Source organism: Corvus hawaiiensis, chromosome 11 (genome assembly GCF_020740725.1).
Source record: "Corvus hawaiiensis isolate bCorHaw1 chromosome 11, bCorHaw1.pri.cur, whole genome shotgun sequence".
NCBI classification, from domain to species: domain Eukaryota; kingdom Metazoa; phylum Chordata; class Aves; order Passeriformes; family Corvidae; genus Corvus; species Corvus hawaiiensis.
The window spans coordinates 5,724,294-5,745,559 of NC_063223.1; positions in this window are offsets into that span (position 1 = coordinate 5,724,294).

Below are 21,266 nucleotides of genomic sequence, written 5' to 3' on the forward strand. Positions count from 1 at the left end.
AGAGTGGGTTGTGAGCATTCTAACTTCATGTTTGGCCAGTGGAAGCTCCATAAATAGAAATATGTGGCCCTTAAAATGGAAAAGTTTGGACCATCAGGCAAGAAATCACTGAAGTTTTAATCCCTCCCTGTGAACATGGAACACAAGTAGCAGAAGAGCGTTTTTCTAGTTTAGCAGTGGTGAGGAGTTGAAATCACTCCAGAACTATTGCCAGTGCTTAGAGTTTCGGTGATTAAATGTTGGAAAAGGGGCTGTGGCTGATTCTCTGTCAAACTCAGGCTCCGAGTTTTCCAAGTTTTCCTGGATAATCTTCTCCAGTTCTCTCAAGAATGAATTCAGGACAATCTGCATTGGGCAAAGCACTGGCAATGCCCTCCAGCCTTTCCACCTGAGGCTGAAATCAGGCTGCAGGAGAAAATCCACCCCAATTAGAGAGCCCAGATTTGTGTTCTGTTGTGTTTACTGGTGCCAGGGGGGCTTTGGGACGTTGAGGTTGCATTTGCTGTGTTTGTATTTATTCTGCAGGCTTGAGGTCTTGTCCCTTCAAGATTTAGGTTCAGTAGCAAACAGAGCCAGAGCCTGAACTATCTTCTCCTTTCCTCCAAAAGATTAATAATTGGCCTGCATTAAAAAAAAAGCAAAAGGGAAAAAAAGAAGAAAAAAGGCATCAAATGCAGAGTTGTCTTTATAAATACCTCCTGAGCCTGAGATAAAAGGGATAAGGCTGGTAGGACACCTGAGGTGCAGCCCAATTAACCAATACTTTTATGTTCAACTGTTCTAATACAACATTTCTTCAGTGTTTTAATAAACCTTAGCCATATGTTTGAGGTGGTTATTGCAAGGAGATTAAAGCTGAGGTCCTTAAAACCCCCAACAATCTTTTCCTTTTTATTAGACAGTATTGTGTTCTAATAATGTTAAAACCTTTTAATTCAGTGAAATAAATTTACTCAGAAATGAATACAAGAGAACTGTCGTTCACCCTTTACCTGCAAGGGAGGAAATTAAAATTGACTTTCCAGAGGATCTTACAGTAATGCTGGAGCCGTTTGCAAACTTTGGCCAAGAATATTACAGAGGCAGTTTAACTTCTTCTCAAGGATTCAAATCTCAGATTATACTGAATTATTACATAGTAAAATACAAATAAATGAAAGTATGGGGTGAAAATCTGGCCTTTTTAATAGTACATAGGAGCAGTGAGGGGGATGTGTGGGATGCACCTAGAAAAGTCTGGAGCTCACAGAGGTGTCTGATCTGTATTTTTTGTAGAAATTCTATATTGCTGACTTTCCCTCAACAGTATCCTGTCTCATGGCCATGTGACACTCAGCTCTTGAGCAGGACTCTTCATCAACGCAATACAAGAATCGATTCCAAAATCCTTTCTATTAACCCTGTAAATAAAATTTAGCTGTTCAGGAGTATTAGAATAAAAAGCCAACTTTTGAATTCATTTAAGAGTTTGAGGGAACCAAGTAGAAAAGCTCAAGCAGTGAGAAGTTATAAAGGAAATGAAAGTTTGACCATTACACAATGACTTCTAAAACACTGTTACCTCTCCTGGGGGTGGCTGATATTGAAGGAAGCCAATTTAAAAGAGTGTGGTTCAAGTGATAAAATCCACATACCAAACTGCAAATGATTGCCCTGTTTTTATTATTCACATTATGATTCCCAAAACACCATTTTTTCCTGGTGCTTTAATTATTTTCTCCACCAAGTCTTCCAAAGGTTCATTTGAGGCTTGTGAACCTAAGAAACTTTTGTAATAAAAGAAAGATAATCAGCGAGCAAGATTGTTTTGCAGGGCTGATTCTCTCAGGTATTACCAACACCAGTGATAAACCCTACAAGTCCATCTGCAGAAAATGTGAATTTAGCCTGAGTCCAGGATAAGCACTAAACCCATCTGGAATTGGCTGTAAAATCTGACAGTTGATTCAAACAGGTCGAACTCTCCTTTCTAAACATCCTGTGTGTGAGAATCCACAAACCTTCCAAGAGGATTAGATTTGGGAAGAAGTTCTCTGTGAGGGAACCTGGCACAGGGTGCCCAGAGAAGCTGTGGCTGCCCCTGGATCCCTGGCAGTGCCCAAGGCCAGGCTGGACATTGGGGCTTGGAGCAGCCTGGGACAGTGGAAGGTGTCCCTGCCCATGGCAGGGGTGGCACTGGATGGGCTGTGAGGTCTCTTCCAACCCAAACCAGTCTGGGATTCTGATGGGACACCAGCAATGCTTCCTGCTCCAAGGGCCATGCTTGGAACCTCCCAGAGCTTCCACAGCTGCAGGTGAGAGCGTGGCCATCCTCCCTTCCTGGGAATTCCTTTGGATTGTGATGGAGCAGAGCTGTGCAAAGCCCCGGATTCCCATGGAAGAGGCATGGCTGAAATTAATGTCAACAGGGGACACGCACAGGCATCAGGGGGATTATTGACTTCATAGTGTGCTAATTAAAAAATAGTCCCCTATTGTACCTTCCCCACTCCTATAACCAATTTACTCTGCAGAACTGATTAGCATACTAACAGCCTTCCCTCCAGCTCACAGATAGAACTCCAGTTGAGAATACCCATTAAATCTGAAGTTATACAGCCTGTGAGGTGCAATAAGAGAAGTAAAACTTGTTAAAGGCTTCCTTTGGTATGAGTCTACTTTGTTACCACTTTCTGCTTTCCAGCTTTATTTTTCAGTGCTCACCTAACAGTAATTCCCAGGTGTGGAGTGCTCAATTCAATAACTAAAGACAAAGACATCTTTCATCATGCACTTCCTTCCTAAACTAATTCCTAAGTTTGACTTCTGTCTCTTTATTTGATTGCCCTTTTCTCTCCTTCTGGCAAAGTCTTCCCCTTCCCTTTTCTCTCTGTTGTCTTCACTTTTCCTCTTTTTCCAAGCTGTGGACGTTTCTATGCCATTCTTCATCATTTGTACACAGCCCTGCTCTTCTGGTTCAGCAGGTTTCAGCAAGGACTCAGCCCTGAAAATGCTCTCAATGAGGAATAAACTTCAGAAAGAGCAGGGATGTGTGAATTCCACCCTGCTTCCCTGTGTTTTCTAATTTTTTTCCCACACAAAAAATAAAAACATTCACAAGACATAAACCCCATTAAAAAGGAAAAAAAAAAAAGCCATTCGACATAACTTGACTTCAAACAAAAAATATTTTGACACAAATGTTCTCCAAAACCATTCAAGCTATGGTCCTTGTGGATCCTGGTTTTATTCTCTATGGCTCAGCTGGGATGTCAGTAGCACCAGGATTTCACTCAAGGAAATTCTCATGGAATTCTTCTTGTAGGAACAGGACTCAGGAGAGTAGCTGTTGTGCAAGAGCAGGCATCTGTTTTGGAGGTTGGAGATGCCCTTTTTAAGTCACCAGGCTGATTGCAGGAACTTGAAACCCTCAACCCATCTCTGTAGCGGGTTAAACCATGGTGCCTTTGGCAAAATTCTTCCAAGGCTCCAGACATCACCAAGGCCTTGGCAAACACAAGTGGAAGAGCAAAAGTTGTAATACAAAAATGTATCTTGGGGGAGCATCACAATCAGACCACACTTCCTTCCTTCAGGCAAAAGATAAAGGGAATCTCAATGTAAAAATATGTGTGCAGAGAGATATTCTGGTTAAAAGGGTTTCAGTTGTTCTAACTGATGGGAAAGTTGCAGCTTCCTCTGACAAGGACAGTGGAGACACGTCAGACTGAGGGAGAAATGCTGGCAGGGACTATCTAATAACCAGCTCCCTGATGTGATGGCAATATCCTTTCACTTGTTGTGAATAAGTGTCAAAATACCTGCTTGCTGAATAGCATAAATTGCATGGAGTTATAAAATTCAAAATAGACTCAAGTTGGAAAACCTCTTTTTTTCTTCCAAGGTCCCAAACTCTTCTAACTGCGTCATCTTGACACAGCACTGCTTTGAGAAACTGCTGTGGCTCTGCCTTTTGCTGTGGGGACTAATATAGAAATAATCTACCTGTAATTAAGAAAGATAGATATCTTCTAGCTCCAAGATTACAGCTCATTACTTCCCTTGGTCTCATGTGAAAAGCACTCTCATCTATCTTGTCAAAAAATGTAATCCAGGAGCCTTTCCTCTTTGAGAAGCACAAAGGTCTTACAGAAGGACACTCGATGGGAAGAAGAGTTTGTGTTTGAGAGAGAGGGAGAGGAGGCTCTGCCCCCATTCCAGTGTCACTCCATGAGCACTCAGGCTGATTCCAAGGAAACCTGACCGAGGTCGCTTTGTCACCAGTTCAATCCGTGCTGCTCTGCAGAACACGATCACAGATATGATTTGTCATGACTTTATTGCAAGGAGGAGCTGAGGAGAATTCAGGGTTATGTGTCCAAAGAGGGGCTGTGTCCTTTGCTCTCCTTGGTGAAACGTGGAGAGTGAGGACAGGGAGGGTTTTTCTCCATGGGAAACGTGTGGCACAGCAGCACACGTTGGAGGTGCTGGAACTGCAGAGCAGGAATTCCATGTCATTTGGCCAGGATAGCCTGGCAGAGCTCTCTGTGTGCACTTTGTGTTCTGGGGGTGTGACCCAAACTGCTTTGGTGGCTCAGGAAATTGCAGCTCGTGGCAATTACTCACAAGGAACTCAGGCAGCTTGTTCTGAAGTGCCTCCAGTTGCCTCCTGCTTCCCAAGAGGCTAAAACTCTCACTAATGGATTATTGAGAAGTTGGGAGCAATCTGGTCTAGTGCAAGGTGTCCCTGCCCATGGCAAGGGGTTGGAGGGAGATGATCTTTAAGGTTTTTTAAGCCCAAGCCATTCTGTGGTTCTTTGATAAATTTAAAACGTGAAATTCCAAACCAGAGCTGGGTAATGAACATTTCAGCACATGCTGCGCTTTACAAACTGTGGTTTCTAAACCGAACACCCACAAATTACTTGACATATCTCCCTCCATTGCACACAGATCCATTCAAAAGAAAAAAAAATCAACACTCATGAAATCATAGATAGAAAAGTGATCTTAGGGGAAAACACATTTTGGTCTGGTTCCCATGAAAAATTCCATTTAGTGGCAGTCTATCATAAGTAATCACACACTGAGAGTTGTTGTGAAGGGCAGGGCACCTTGACAGCCAAGGACTGGAATCAAATCCTCAAAATGGTGATAATAAAGAAAAGACATTTTTAAGAAGAGACTCAGTTGATCAGTTGATGGGAAAGATGTGCCCCTGAGGAAAGCTGGGGAGTGGAAATAAGAATCTGTTACTAGAATGTAGCAGGAGAGAGCAAAAAAATTAAGACAACTTGCCTATTCTTTTACATGTTGAGGCAACTGTTAAATTTTATGAGGTTGTCTTGTAAAACTGTGCTCTGCTCCTCCAGTGTGTCAGTGTCCAGCTCACCCTCACTGTGCTCCACTGACAAATCAACGTAATTGGAGCTATTGGAGCTCATTTGGAGCATCTTTAGCAAAGCAGAATGTATGGGAAAATAAAGCAAGTTGTGCTTAGGGAAGAACAGTTGCACATGAGGTGCTCAGGAATTATATCCCTGTTAAGGTTTTGTGTGAGCTGGGGCAAAAGGTCGCAGTGGAAAATGTGAAGCAAACCCAGTGCAACAGTCCCCTGGGCAGCCAGTGCTTCAACAGGAGCAGCTTAACACACACAAAAAGCTGTGTGCTCCTTAAACTGCTCCCAGTCTTTAAATCTGGGCTGAAATAGTGCCTGGGTGATCAATTCTTAAGCACACAGCTCCTACCCTCTAACGGGGAGAGCAGGGAGAGGGTTAAAATGCAGATCCCTGCTTTTGGGGAGGTTGTATGAAGACAAGGTGTCTTTTAACCTCTGCTCTCAGCAGTGTCTGTTCTCCACTCGGCAGAACACTTAGGGATGTGATTGAGAAGGAATTAGAAAAAATGAAGGACTTATAAGGGAAGCAGGTCTGTTAATAGGGTCTGTTTATAAGTAATGAAAAGGGATAAAGTGACCAGAAACCGAGTGGCAGAGCTGAACTAAGGAGGGTAAATGGATTCCTACAAAAATCCTGGAGAGTCTCCTTGAAAAATTTTATATTAAAGTGGCCTTAAGATGAAGGAGGGTAGATTAGATTAGGTATTAGAAAGAAATTCTGGGCTGTGAGGGTGGGGAGGCCCTGGCACAGGTTTCCCAGAGAAGCTGTGGCTGCCCCATCCCTGGAAGTGTCAGGTTGGAGCACCCTGGGATAGTGGAAGGTGTTCCTGGCTGGAACTGGATGAGCTTTAAGGTCCCTTCCAACCCAAACCATTCTGGGACTCTAAGTGTACTTCACTTACATAAGTGTTGACTATTAATCCTATAAAGAAATGTTCCACAAGAAGATGGAATAAAAAAGTTTTTAAATCTCCTGAGCATTTAGTCCAGCTTTGAATAATTGCTTGCACCTCCAGTTATGGTGGTTTAGACTTGAGTTTCCTACCAAGAAACAAGTTGGAAATAAAACATTATTTGGAAATAGAAAACATTACTGATGGTGGAAAGTGATGAGAAGTGAGAGTGAAAGCTCTTAATGCTGTCTCACCTCATGAGCAAATCTTTGCTGTTGAGCTGGAAAGTCAGGCTGAGATCAGTGTTTTCAACATCTTAATTCCCACCCAACTACCTGATCCAAAATGTTTTAATTCAGTAAAAGGCTTTAAATCAGCATCAACTTTCAGTCTAGAATGAAAACCCCAAGACATGAGTTTGAAATGCAGCCAGTGAGGCTTCCTCATTTGTTGTCATGCCAAGTCAAACATATTTTAGGGGAGAAAAAAGGCTCCAATGTTGTTTTCAAAACTATTTTATCATTTTTACTTCAAAAGGGTTCAATTACATGTCCATTATGGTGGCAAGTAATATGCCATTTTGTTATTGAGAAGTTGACATTTATCATATGGTACTTCTTTCCAATAATCAAAATAATTGAATGTATTTATTTGCTGTTTAATTAGGGGGTTTTTTTTTAGAAATTAACATAAAATAATGAGTACTGCTCCTTCCTACCAAGTAAAACGTTTTATGTGCCAAAGTATTTATGATTTGTGCTGTAATTAGAGAAATTTTGAACTTGAAGAAGAGAAGCAGTCAGTGGTCTGAGAAGAGGAGCAGCTGTTATTGATGTTCTATATTTTCAACTGTTACCAATATCTTGTTTTCAAATAGAGGGGGAACTCTATTTGAGCACAAGAGGAGGAAACTGCAGAAATGGTTGCAGAAGTGTGTGAGCTTCTGAGGTTTGTTGGTAGTGAGAGAAAGGTGAACTTTTTGGAAGATTCAGTGGGATTTTGTGGGTATTTATCCACAGGTCCTTCCAGAGTTGTCCAAGATCCCTGGAGAAGATGAGTGATGTTGCCTGGAGCCTGCTCTCCTCCCAGTTCTCATCTGTAAATTACCAAAAGTGCCCTTTTTTTGGATGGGGAGGAAGAAAAAGAGCAGTGAAGTAATGACCCAAAACAATGTGGAAGAAACTTCACTGCTGCAGCAAACATTTGTACAAAGTGTGGGATTTTAAACATTTGTATAAAGTTTGTGTGACTTCCTTGGCAGCAACCTCCAGGCTCCTTCCAAGTCAGTTGGTGAGTTCGGGATGTGGATGGAAATGAAACCATGACTTGAGGTATTCTAAGCCAAACCAAGCTCCCCTCTGTGTTTTCCCAGCGTGAATTTGATTATTACTGATCAGAAATAAAAAGCTGGGTGGGTTTTGAGGGTTTCCTTGCAAAGTTCATCATTTTTGAAACAGTTTTGTTTGCTTTTAGGGGGAAAAGGGAGCGAGTTCTCTGGGCAGCTGGTGTGGTTGTCGTTTGTTTCCATTATTTTGCACTTTCAGAATCAGTGAACTGCTTCTAAAATTTATGGAAGTGAGAGGATGTGGTATTATTTCAGTAGTGGACTGAGTGCATACCTGACCTAATAATAAAAGATTTCAGTCACTATAACCATGGAAAGCTGAAGCTTTGCGAGGATATATTCCGTATACTCTCTCCTGTTGATTATTTTTTTATCTTAGAGATTAAAAATACTTTTTTTTTTGTGTCTTTAATGACCCCTGAGGTGCGCTAGCATAGGTATGTGGCACTCCTAGCAGGATACTGGGTATGAAAGACAAAATCTCACCGACTGAAGAATGTCAAAATTCTTTTAACAACATCTGCCATCGATGTGATTGAAACCATCCTCTGTATTAGAGCAGGAGGCTTGATTTTTCAGGATGCAGTTAATGTTTCAATATATATATATTTTTTTTGTCTGGGCATAAAAGAGAAGGTTGTATTCTCTCTGTAAGACTGACTTAATTTCATTTTTCTCCTGTGTCTGTTTCCCTTGGATTTGGTGCTTTCATATTTCACTGTACGATTTTGAGGCGAACAAAGGCTGCAAACTGTGCATGGAAGGAGTGATAAAAAATAAGCGTGGTGTTTGCAGGGAATAATCCCTGCTGAATAATCACTGCCCACCTTTGATTAGAAAAGCATCCTCTGCTGGGGGAAATGTGTGGAAAGCTCTGTAAGATAGCACAGAGGGATGGGGATACGTGTGACTTTTCAGGGGGTTTTCCTCACTTAAATATGTTTAAGTGCAAGATTATATCACTGCACCTGAAAATATAGGTATCGATGAAAATATCTGTTTATATAAAGAATGCAGTTGGTGATTAGTGATTTTGTGGGACCAGACTGTGGATGGGTGAGAAAACTCCTTCTGCTCCTCCCATTTCTCTCCCCTTTCACTCTCCTCTTCCTCCTGTTCTTGACTCAGTTCTATTCTGAATAATTAACACAGCAATTAACCCCTCTGTACTTTTTAAAGAAGACATTTGCAAGGTCTTTGTTTGGGCTTGGTTTGATTCTTTTTTTGGTACAGTTGCCAAAATTCAAAGGCCAGACAAGGTCACTTTACCCACTGGCAGTTGGGGAGTTTAACCCAAACCAGGCACCACTTCAGGAAGGAAAGAAGGATTTTTATTTGGTTTTCTCGTTGGTTTTTTAATTCATGAATCTTCTCTCCCACTGCATAAGCGCTGAATACAAATTTGGTTTATTGGCCATTTCACAGCTGTTGATTAAAATAGTTCATAACAAAACTGCAAATGGGCTTATTTGGAGGAGTTTCACTCACAAGAACAGTCCAGTTTTCTCCCAAGTCAAATCCTAACAATACATAGGGAATTCAATAGCCCAGTGGACAATTAAAATAATACATATGCCAAGTTCTTTCCAAGGCAAAGACAGAGGGAGGGAGCAAATGAAGGGAGTGGATAAAAGGTTAATTAAAAGTCAAGTTGTGTCTCATAAAACATCAGGCACGGAACAAAAGAAACAAAAAGCCAACTGGATAAAATATAGGAATAGCAGAAGATTACACAAAAGTTTTTAAAAATATAAAAACTTATAAAAAGAAATGTAGGAAAAGAAAGGAATTTTCTGTAGATATTAATGTGACCAATAAAGCATGTTTCCAATGCATGTGAGAGAACCCAATAAAGTAGAAAGCCAGGCCTCCAGGAGACAGCCAAACAAATTTATTGACTGAGGAAGCAGCCCTTGATAAATAATTAAAGAAATTATTTGCTTCATTGTTCTCTGGGGAGCTCAGGGGACAGCTGCTGGCAGCTGCTATTCATCTTCATGGATGCTGAAGGCAGCCTGGAATGGAGGGCTCCCAACATCCGCAGGGTGGGAGCAGCCAGGCACAGCTCTTCATTCTCTTTCTGTGGGAATGGAAAGACAGAGGGTTTTTCCCAGATTTCTGCCTGTGCCACTGGAATATGGATGTTCTCTAAGTGCTGCAGTCCATGCCATGAAGTTGGAAAAGTCAATTGAAACTCGTATCTTGGAGAAAAAAAATCTCCTTTCTTTGTTTGTGTGAGCTAACAAGCAGAAACATGAAAAATAAAATCCCCGAGGGCTGCAGCAGCTGGTGGGTTTTATCTGAATTAATAGCTTGAGGTGAATGTGAAGATCCTTCATAGCCCTTCTTGACCTGCTAACTTTGAATTAAACTGCATTTTGCTGTCACTGTGATTTAACTTTCTGTTGGTTGCCTTATGATTTAAGAACACACCTGAAAATAGAGCTCGTAAGAGGAGCTTGGGTTTCAGCTGAGTTGCTTAATATGTTGATAGCAAAGTCTACTCTATCCTGACTTTTCTCACTTTTGGGGGAGTCCTTGTTAAAAGCCATTCCATTATATTCTAGTCTAAAAAGCCTTTGAAAGGCCAGGAAATAATGTACTGCTTGCAGAGCTGGGGGCTGGAGATGTATTGAATTTGTGTGTAAATGCACAGCCTTATTAGCTCCAAAAGAGAAATAGAGGGAGGGAGATTTTCACTGACAAATGGGATCTGAGGTCGTGAGCCAGGGATGCCTTAGAACATATCGAAGTTGAAGCACATCAGTTGTTCTTGGGAAGAAACAGACTTTCCCTGAAAAGAAACCTCATTGTCTGCACCCCAGCCTGCAGAAAGACATGGAACTGGCACAAGAGGAAGAGAGAAGTGCAAGGAAAGGGAAAAGAGACTTTTCTGCCCTTGTATGAAAATTATTTGGCTCTTCCTTTGCTATTCCACCTGCTCTCAACATCCATTTGCACGGCTGCAGTTGTGCCTGATGGGGAAAGCGATGGTGTTAGATCAGAGAGCCAAGCTCAGCCATGCTAAAACATTACCAGAGAGGACATCTCTGCTTGTGTGCCCATGCTCGTGCAGAGCCAGGATGCAGAAATCCAGGATGGACCCAACAAACAGCTCTCCCTCCAAAGGGTGGAGCTCATGAGTGGTGGAGCACAGCACTGAGCTGAGCCAGGCCTGTGGGATTGTCTTCAGCAGGGGAAAACAAACTGGTTCTGACCCTTTCACTGTGTTTTCCAATTCATCTGCCTGCCTGGTTATGTTCCATCTAACACCGGGATGTTCACAGGGCTGGGGCTGTGCAAAATATCTGGAGCATGGCAAAATATCATCAAAATATCATCTCCCATGAGCAAACTCCTCAGAGATTCCTCCACATCCAGGAGTCCCCCACTGACTTTTGTTCTCCAGAGTCTGCACTTTGTGTTAAATCTGCTGGCCTGGGTCCTTGTCACCATTCTAGGAGGGAAGGTGGTGACCCAGGGCTGGGAGGGACAAGCAGCAAGGGGAGCTGGCACAGCCCAGACCCTGGGAGCTGACACGGGAGATGTTTGACTGCTCACACAGTTTGCACCCTGGAAATCTACTGGGGTAGGGCAGCAGCTGCACTGCAAATGCAATACCTGGAGTCAAAGAGCCTTCCTGGGCGTGCTGGAACACCAGTGGTACTGAAAGCACCCCATAAATCTCCCTAATCTCCCTTTTTGAAGCTGTGATGTTTCACTGTTTGCTGGCATTTCTTTCTGAGGTGAACGAAAGAGAAATCCAGTGTCTCTGGAAATGCCATTTGTCCCAGGAAGCTGAAGGAAGGCAGAGCTGAGAGTCAAGCCCTGGGTGTTTTGCCTCAGGCAAAAAAGACAGAACAGGACAAAACTCCACCAGGGACATACTAAAAGAATGGCTCGAGATGATACAGAAATGGAAAATATCAGGGGTTTTTACCTTTTTTTTCAAGCAAAAAACCCCTTTAATGGGAGTCTCTGAACCCTTGTAGATGTTGGCAGCCTCGGGAGCACCCTGAGGTGGAGCATTTCCCACCCCACATCCACATCTCACTTCACATCACGGGAACAGGAGCTTAATGATCCCTGAGCAGCGTTTCTCCTTCTCATTGACTTTTCACCAGTGAAACCAGGTGAGTTAAAAATCCCTCCTCCCAAAGCTGTTCCATTTAATTTTCTTCTCTCTCAGGTCTAATCTAACTCAATACCTACTATTTAATTCCAACAGGACTGTATCATGTTTCCTTTAAAAAACCTGCCTTTGTTCCACAGCACTTCATTACAAGATCTGAGTTGCTCAATCCCTTCCTTTTGTCTCTTTTCCTTGTTTTTTTTCTCTGCTTTCCTGTCCTGTATTGACACTGGCCAATAACAAACATGCAAAGCATACAAAATAAAACACTTTTCCCATTTGTGCCTCACCCAAGGCACTGCAGCTTTTCACTTCTGCTCCTTCAAAGTGTCCAGATGTCACCTCAAAAACCAAAAGTAGGAAGAAGTTGCAGAACAACATTTAACGCATTTTCTTCAACTGATGAGCTGTGGGTCCAAAAAACCTGCAAATATCTGTCCTGAAACTTGTAATTCACCATTCTGGCTTTGCTTTACAACTGCTGAAAGAGAGGAGGATTTTTAACTTTTTTTTTATGCTGTTGATACTCAGGAGAATTTTCCACCTTGTCACTGAGCTGTTCAGCTACTCCAGTGATGAGCTCAGGAGGGGAAGAGCTCTGCAGCCAGATAAATGAGATGAAAATGTTGGCATCATTGCACTGTATTAAACAAGCTCTATGATTACACTTGCTACAGTTCCTCTCTGAATTTAATGGAAAACTGTATATTGATGGAATGCCTGATTAATAGGGATTTATAACAGAAGCTCTGTTAATGTGGAAAGCATATAAATCTCATATATCTGTATCTATTGCCTGTCTTTACAAGATTATTTTCACTTGGTTCAAGCTTTAACTCCAGTAGGAAACAGCTCTTGTGAACAAAAATCCAATGGCCGTACCAAGAATGCAGCAGGGAAATTTGTAACTTGTGTTTTCAAAAGCTCTTGAGTTTAATTGGATGAAAAAAATCAAACCAATGTTTATCCTCAGCTTTGGGAGGTGTCAGATTTAGCAGCTTCACGGGGAGGTTATGGTGATAAAGGGCTCTCCCTGCCACTACTGCAGCACCCTGGCTCACCCTGAGTCTCTCGAGCCAGCTGAGGATGTGACACAGGGTGACTTGTTCAAATCCCCCTGCAGCTTTTCCTCTTGTAGAGCCACCCGTGGGTTTACACTGGCATAAAACAGCTCTGAGAGGGGCTGAAATCGGGTGAGATTTGGCTTGATTCCTCCAGTTTTGCATCTCCCCAGCTCCTCCTGGCTCTGGGATGGACATGGGATCAACCTGGATGGCTCCCGCTGCTCTGGAGAGCCCTTCCAAGCCCTCAGTGCCCAGCAAGCCATGGTTGTGTGGTGCCATCACTGTTTCACTTGGGGTATTTGGATGTCAGAAGCTTCTGACTCAATTTTCATGCCAACCAGGCACTTGCACCAGAGGTACTTGTATATAGAAAGTAAATTCAGCAGCCAGTGTTCATGAGTTATTTCATTTTCTAGCCCTTTCTGTCTTCTAGATTTTAGATTCAATCTGATTTTATCAACCTTACTGGAGCTTTCCTGCTTCATGGCAGAATCCAGTCCAGGCTGGATCCATACACAGGCTGATGGAAAGGAAAAAATCAAACTCAAATTAATAAAGTTTTCAATTTCCAATTAATTACATATTTTATTGATAGGAACAGAAGGCATACTCATTCCTGCTAAGGCTTTTTGGTCTGGCATATTGGGGTATTGATCAGTGTTGCTGAGAGGAATTGTTGCCTTTGGGGGAGATTGCCTGAATAAAGATTTCAGTGCTGGGCTCTCCAGCACTTAAAATGTTCCATTACTCAAGATCCTGGAGTATGAAGATTCTTGCAGAGGATGTGTTTTGCACTGAAATGTAATTGAAACATATATCCTGGGCAAGGGATGCCTCAGAACACACTGAAATAAATACATTATAGGGAGACAGAGTTCCTATTGAGATAGGTAAATGCCTTGCCTATTAAAACATGACACATTAAATCAGGTACATCACTGTTAAGCCAGAGTTCCAGGCAGTGCTTGGCCATAAATTTCTTTCTAAAAGACAATTTTGCACTGCAAAATTTAAAGCTGAAACTTTGTTTACTTCAGATACAACATTTGGGGCAGAGTAAGACAGCGCTGTCAGAGTGGAACCCTAAATGAATGGATTTCCTGATTAGGGTTTGGTTTAATGTCCCTTCTTTAACCAGACTGGTTTGCATGTGAAGCACATAAACAGTTGCAGTGTAAGGGAAAAAAAGGTGTGACATGAAAAAGAAAGAAAGAAGGACATTAATTCTTGGCCATGAACTGAGTTTTATTCATGAAAATACCTATAAATTGTATTTTGGCATTTAAGATTCTTTGAAACCTCCATTTCTTCTACATCTCTTCTCCTGCAGATGTGTGCATAGCTGGAAACAAATGTAGGACAATTATTCCAAATATAAGATGCTTTTGCAATTAGTACAGGCAGTAAAAAAAAAAAAGGTGCTATTTAAAAAATTCAGCTCTCATCTTTAGCTAAATGCTGATGTCTTAAGTTCTTCCAGTACAAATCTGCAGTCGCTTTTCTTGCTGTAGTTTTTAAAAGTATATCCAAGTGTTTAAATTAATACCCATTATTTCTTTCAAGTGCTACTTAAGCGAGGTCGAGAGCAGTCTGAGGCAAACACTGCAGGGAACTGGGTGTCTGTCTCAAAGTGAATGTGTTTGCAAAGAGGTGGAGCAACTCGCTGATTTAGTCACAAATATATCCCCAAAATCCACTTTTCCCCTTTCCTTTTTCTATTACCAGACAGTGGTGCAGTGCAATATTTGGGGTGTCAGGAGAAGGAAATGTTCTACCCACGTTGCCTTCCCCAAGGTTTGGGTTTGCCTATCACCCAACCGGGAGGCACAGCTGATGATGGGAACAACACCACAGAATTCCCTGCCCTGGAAATAAATCCCTATGAATCCTTCATAGGATCAGCCCTGCACAGTATGAGCAGCACGTTCCACCTTTATTTCATTATTCTCACCCATTTAAAAGAAAAAAAAAAAGGTTTCCTTTCCTTTCCAAAGCCCATTGAAATGCAGCTGCTGATATTTCAAGCCCGATGATTTTTATCTGTGCTGCTGGAGAGGTGTTGTTTGTCTTTCCAGCTGGTTTTCCCCCCTACTCTTTGGCTCTGGAGCACAAACGCTATCCCAGCTGGGTGAGCAGGGCAGCAGGGGCAGCTGAGTGCTGATCCCTGCTCACCTGGCTGTGACTCTGCCTGCACCACCCCAATTCCTCCCCTCCGTGCCCTGCAGGGTGACACCTCCTGCTCTAGGGCTGCTCTTGCCTCTCTGACATCACAGACAAGAATGTTTTATTTCATTTTAAGATTTTATTTTCAAGAGAGTTATAGTTTCTTTGTCATGAACAACAGCAAATCCACCGTAAATCCTGGGACAGATGGTGGAGAGAAGTGTTTGGAGACTCTGGGAAAGCCAGTGCAGCATTTTGCTGTGTCTCCCTTCATGACCAGTGAGTTACAGCCCCTGGGATCGCGACTTGTGAGCAGAACAGGGTGTGTCTGAACCCAGGTTTCATGTTTGGCTTCTCCCAGCTGTTTGCTTGAGACCTGCAGGGCAAGACAGATGCCAGTTGTTATGGAGAGGCATTCATGGTGCTTGAAGAAGGAACATGGATCAGAAAAGCAGCATTTGGATTGTCATTTATGGCCACTCCTGGGAGCTGCTTCCCTCAGAGCTCTGCAGGTGGGACAGGACAGCGCAGTGAATTTGGGATGGTGCGACCAGAGGAGCCTTTCTGTCACCTGCCCTGCTTTGGGACAGCCCTTTACCTCCTTTACCCAAGGAGGAATGCCCTGCTGGGGTGAGAAGGCGGCAGGATTAACTGGGCAAAGGTGCAGAGCTACTGGCAGCCCCGTGCCCGGCACAGGGACCAAGTGCTGCACATGAGCAACCACGGAGCTGCAACTGGTAAAGAGGATGAAGCAACACAGATCCTTTCTATTTTGCCTTTCTTCCCACACACCTGCAAGAAGGACACAATGAAGCATTAATAACATCCATACCCCAGGATGGATTTGCCATCAGGGCATATCATCACAGCTCCACAATAGGTACTGGTTCTGTGGCAGTGGGAGCTCCTCGTGCTCTTGCAGGCTCCCATTTCTCATGCCTGGCTCTATTGCAGTGATGAACGAGGAAATTGTGGTGGTAAACAAGTCTTTGATCGAGCAGAAAGAAAAGATATTAAAAAGATTCTTGCTGAAGGGAGGCTAATTCAAATTTGAAATGAACATTCTAGCTATTAAAATAACTTATTTTGGAATTAAATGGATTCTCTGTTCTGTGATACCCTTGAATCAAAAGCAGTTGGCTTTAAGGAAGCACAGCCATAGAGAATGGTGGATGAGGTACAGAGTAAAGCTGTTCAACCCTCGTTATCCAAGGTGACAGATCGGAGTGACCAGAGAATCAGGGAGTTTATTATTCTCATGTCTGATCCTCAGTTTAGAAATCAGCTTTGGAGATGTTCAAACATAAGAAGCAACTGGTTATTGCTATGCTGGAAATGTTAAGGAGAGACCAAGAACTGGTTTCATCCCATTTTATCGCAGTTAAGACGACAGTGAAGAAGAAAATGGTAATCTAAGTAAGAGAAATTATAGAAGCCTTCTCCTGGGAAGGTGAACAGGAGAAAAATAGGAAAAGAAAATAGAGGAGAAACAGTAATAGGCAGCAAATTGAATGAGATAAAATTTTGCTGGTTTTAATTATTTTAAATTTCACTGTCTTTTCATGCCCAAAAACATCTTGAATATTTTGTTGCTGAACAGAGTTTTTCATTCCATCATTCAGGCTGAAGGAGAACTCTCCTATCTTTACTTTTTAAAGAGGATGAAGGAAAACTCTCCAGCTCCTGCTGGCTGAAAATCAGTGAAAGCTGTAGCATTATTTCACAGGAAGCAGGATCAAAGTTTGTAATAATTTTTGTTGCTTTTATAGTTAATAAATATTATTTAATGCTGCAGTAGTGTGCAGCAAGATCCCTAAATAAGATAGGAAAGGTAATAATGTCCTGCTTCCCCTAAGTAGTGGTAATAACAAGAAACAGGAGAGACAAGAAACTAAAGTAGGATTTTGATGCAGGTAACCATAACGATGAAAATTCGGGACAAAAAGCCCCACAACAAAGACAGCCCTTGCTTGCCTGTTCCTGCCAGTGCCTGATACCACCGAGATGTAATTCAGAAAGAACCAGGATAAAATACGGAGAGGTTGGAATGCAGCGTTGGGGTTGCATGAGCAAGAGTGAGTAATCTGCTGGCTGTCTGCTTCTGCCTCCTCACTCAGAACTCACTGTCTGCTCTTACTTGCACATTGAATATTTTTTTCCCTAGGCTTGCCGGCAGCATTACACATGCAACTCATGTCACTGGGCTGCCTCTGCTTTGCTTTTCCTCCTCCTGCATCATCTCTTGTATTCCAGGGAAGATTGTTTTGAGGTCCAAAACACAGGGCAGAAATCGGCTCCAGTTTCCTCCAGTCAGTGTTAGTGCCCTCCTCTAGCACAAGCACAGATTCGCTGTTCAAGCTTGGATTTTTGCCTCTACAAACTGGTGGAAATACCTGGGGGAGGTAAAGCAGCTCTGTAATAATCAAGGTTGCTCAGAGACCCAGTGGTCGACCAGCCAGCGCTTCCTTCTGGGATCTGTCTCTGCTGCTCCCAGTGTCCCAAGACAGAAACATCGCTTCCCATCTCCTGGTTTTCATTATTCTGTGGGCATCTTTCCAGGTGCAACATGCAGAGAGGATGCTCTGTCAGGTTCGAACTCATTTTCAGAGCCAAATGCCTGCTTTTAATCCCATATCTGCACGATCTTTACATTCCTGTGTGTACGTGCCTGTGCAGTGCATATTTAAAATCCTCTCCAAAGTCCATTGCCAGGAGGACAGACTGTCAACTAATCGAAGTCTCAGCTTTCACTAAAATTTCTCTGAAGATTGGGTCACCTTCGTTTCACATCAGGATTTAACAGTTCTTCCCTAACCTGAATATAGCTCTGCTTAATTACAAGTCAGGGCTGTTTGAAGTAGTTGGGAAATTATTTATGCCTGATAGCTGGGATTTCCTAAGAAGCCCGAGAAAGTTCAGCATTAAAATCTAATCAGACTTTAATGGAAACCAGGTACTTCAACACAATGAATAGTTCAAGCTTACAGAAAATCCTCTGGACTACAAACGAGGCTAACAGCTCCAAAATGTGTGCGGGGAGAGCTCTGCCTCCTGCTGCAGATGCCATTGAAAAGATTGAGGTTGTTTTCCAAAATACACAGTGGAGGAAAACATGCATATAAACATAATAATGGCAGCCTATGAAAAATATAGCCAGGGAAATTTCTTTTCACTTTATTCCCAGCAAATGGGGAGAGTGTCAGTAGCTTTTCACTCAACCCTCTAAGATTGAATTTTGCAGGGCTTTTTTTTCTTTTCCATAATGTTCTGTTCTTTGATCCTAAAGGAATTCTTAATCAAGCAAAAATGACACCTGGATTTACAGCTTCTTCCCTTCCTCTCCAACTTCCTCACTTCCTCTTCTTCTTTTTCTTTTTTTTTTTTTTTTTTGGGATAAGGCTGAGTTTATTCTGAGACACCTTAGCGAAAGAGCTGTATCTGATATCAGGGGTTTTTTGGGTTTTCATCCATTTTCCGAGAGTATTAAGGAGGTACTGGCAAATTTTCTGGCATCCACAGGCAAGGCATGTATAAAATGACCCAAAATGGAAATGCTGATGTTGATGGCAATCATTTTTAATGGGAAAACTGAGGTCAGTGAAATAACTCAGCAGAATGCCTGTAATGTTTTATTATTCTCACAGTCAGGTGTAATCTTAATTTCAAATGTGAAAGAACATATAGCAGTTAATGGAAAGGGTCTAATTCTTGCTCCATTAGTTTTACCTCACTGAGTTAACAGAAATCAGCTGAAAATTTACCCTGGGATTCACAGGGAGATAGTCCCGATCTATATTAATGGAAATGAGAGGAGAATCAGGCTAAAAGTCTGGGGGGGTTAAGTCAATTGTTTCTATACCTATTATATACATTTTCATTAATTGTGCTTGGAAGCAGAACTTGTGTGATAAAATCTTCCCAGGGAGCCTTCCTTACCTGTTCATCTTCTCAGGGTTTGAAAAATAGTCCCCTTCTATTTCCAAACAATGTGCAGTAGTTCACTGTCACAGACAAATGTGGGCTGCAATATTTAGACATAAATTATAACATCCTGGAGTCCTAAATGGGGAGGAACAGGCAGAGTGTTTCCAATTCATTTGAGGTATGATCTGAGTGCATCCATGCTGAATTCCTGATGAGTCCATTCCCCTTCCAGCATCCATGTTTTTACTAGAGGTTGGATTAAGCATTCAGATAAATTCTGTTTAAATCTTTGAATGGGTATTTTTAAACCCACTCAGGTGTTTTGGAAGAGAGTGTTGAGGCTTTGGAGGAACATACTCTGAAAGCAAGGAGAACTGGTGGTACCAAATCTCCCCCTGGTGTAAATCTATCAGGCTGCATGTGGTTCTTGGGATTTGTGCAGCTCAAGACCCTGCATTTGGGTTTGGAACATGAAGAACAAGAGCATGGTGTGGTTGCAGGGCTCAGGCTCGGAGCAGCCTGACCCTGTGGCATCTCTGTTGAGCCATAGCAGGGCACAGTCCTGGGAACTTGAGGCAACCACCCCAAAAAAAGTTCTCAGAACCACTGGAGTGGCTGAGAGCTCTAAACTGGGCATGAGGAGCTGGGAGCTGGGATTTGGCTGCTCCTGCCCTGGATCCACTCCCATCTCAGTGCCCTCCTTGTACCTCCACTACTGTCTCCTCTGCTCTGATGAGTCTCCAGCTCACCCTTCTCAGATCTCTCCTTCCTTGGTTGTCTTCTGCTTTTAAATCAACAGCTCCTTTTTATTTGCTTCCTGAGGCTGGGGAGAGTCTTCTTTTCCTTACACACAAAACATTGGGTGCTCCATTCCCTCCCTTCCTGGAGCACACACTCCAAGGCTGCCCTTCTGAATGGAGCACAGGACTGAGAGAAGAACTGAAGAGAACTGAAGAGAACTGAAGAGAAGGAAAAATTGTGGAGGAAAATACTGAAAGTGCAGAGTTGCCTCTGGGCAGATCTTGCACGTACACACCTTTGTTATAAGTTTTTTTGCCTCTAAGTCTAACACTGCTGTTGCTGACTATAACTAACTTGGCATCCACTAATTGCTCTCCAAAACAACAAAATATTCTTTTTTTAAGGGCAACACAACTTGTATAGACTCTCTAACTCCTAAACCCAAAACCAGCAGCTCACCAGAAAAACTGGAATAACAAATGTCCATTGCAGAGTCCTCAAACGCCTCCTTCCAATTTCACTCCGAACGTGGCTCTGTAAGTGCTACACTCAGCTGCACTCAGCACATGGTACAAACACACAATATCCCAAAATGATGGTTATTTCCACAGTCCCCCACGAACAGCCTGCAAACACTGACAAATACGTTCAACTTCAGATCTGTGACGAGTCCCTCTGGTTTGTAAAATTAAGCACGCGCATAAACGCTCCCAACATCGGAGCCTTAATTTGTGTTCCTTGGAACTGGCAAGGGGCCCATTTGCTGCGGAGCTCTAATTCCACCAGACAGTCTCTGTGCTCAGGGAAACACATTTTAAAAATGGAGTGTCTGTATTAACAAGCACTTCCATGAGCAATGAAACTAATGAAGCTTTGCTTTCTTATGGCTTTGTCTCTCGGCGTTGGATTCTCTGGTGCCCACTAAAGTGAATTCCAGCCCAAGTTTCTCACACAAAGGAGGCGTTCATAACATCCCCTTCCTGGAGAGGAGAAAAGGGACAGGACAAATGAAGGTATTACTTTCCCCCCCCTGTTTTCAATATGAAAGCAGGATGTGTTGCTAATGCAAACTTTAGGTTGCTATTTTTGTGGAGCTTGGAGAAATACCTTAGTTTTGAGATGGTTACACAATCCCTGAAAATTGGTAAGAATTGGTCATGGAGCTCAAAAGCTGCATGAGGGAGGACAGGACAGGAAGAGGAGGTGGATTGAATAGGTTTTGGGGGTTTTAGGCAAACAGGATTATACTTTTTAAATTCTTGTCCAATTTCATGGTGTATTAGGATGATAAAGCATATGTGAAGAAAAGAGCAATTTCCATTACAGCATCAGGAGCTGACACTTCTCTCCTAAAACAGGTGTAAGTAAGGCATAGAATTAACAACCCCCAGTCTCTCTAGTACATAAATGTTCTTTGGGACATGAAAATCTAAACTCTGCTGCCTGTTTTGCAAACAACCTGGACTTCCTCAGGCCCCTTCCCTGGTTAGTTTTATGGGAGCAACTGCGTATTATGACAAGCCATAATTCCAGGAGGCCTTTCTGAGGCAGAATGCACCCATCAGTTGAGATTTCTGTTTCAAAATGTTCGGCTGTGAGTCAGGACTGTTTGAGTTTGAAGAATGCC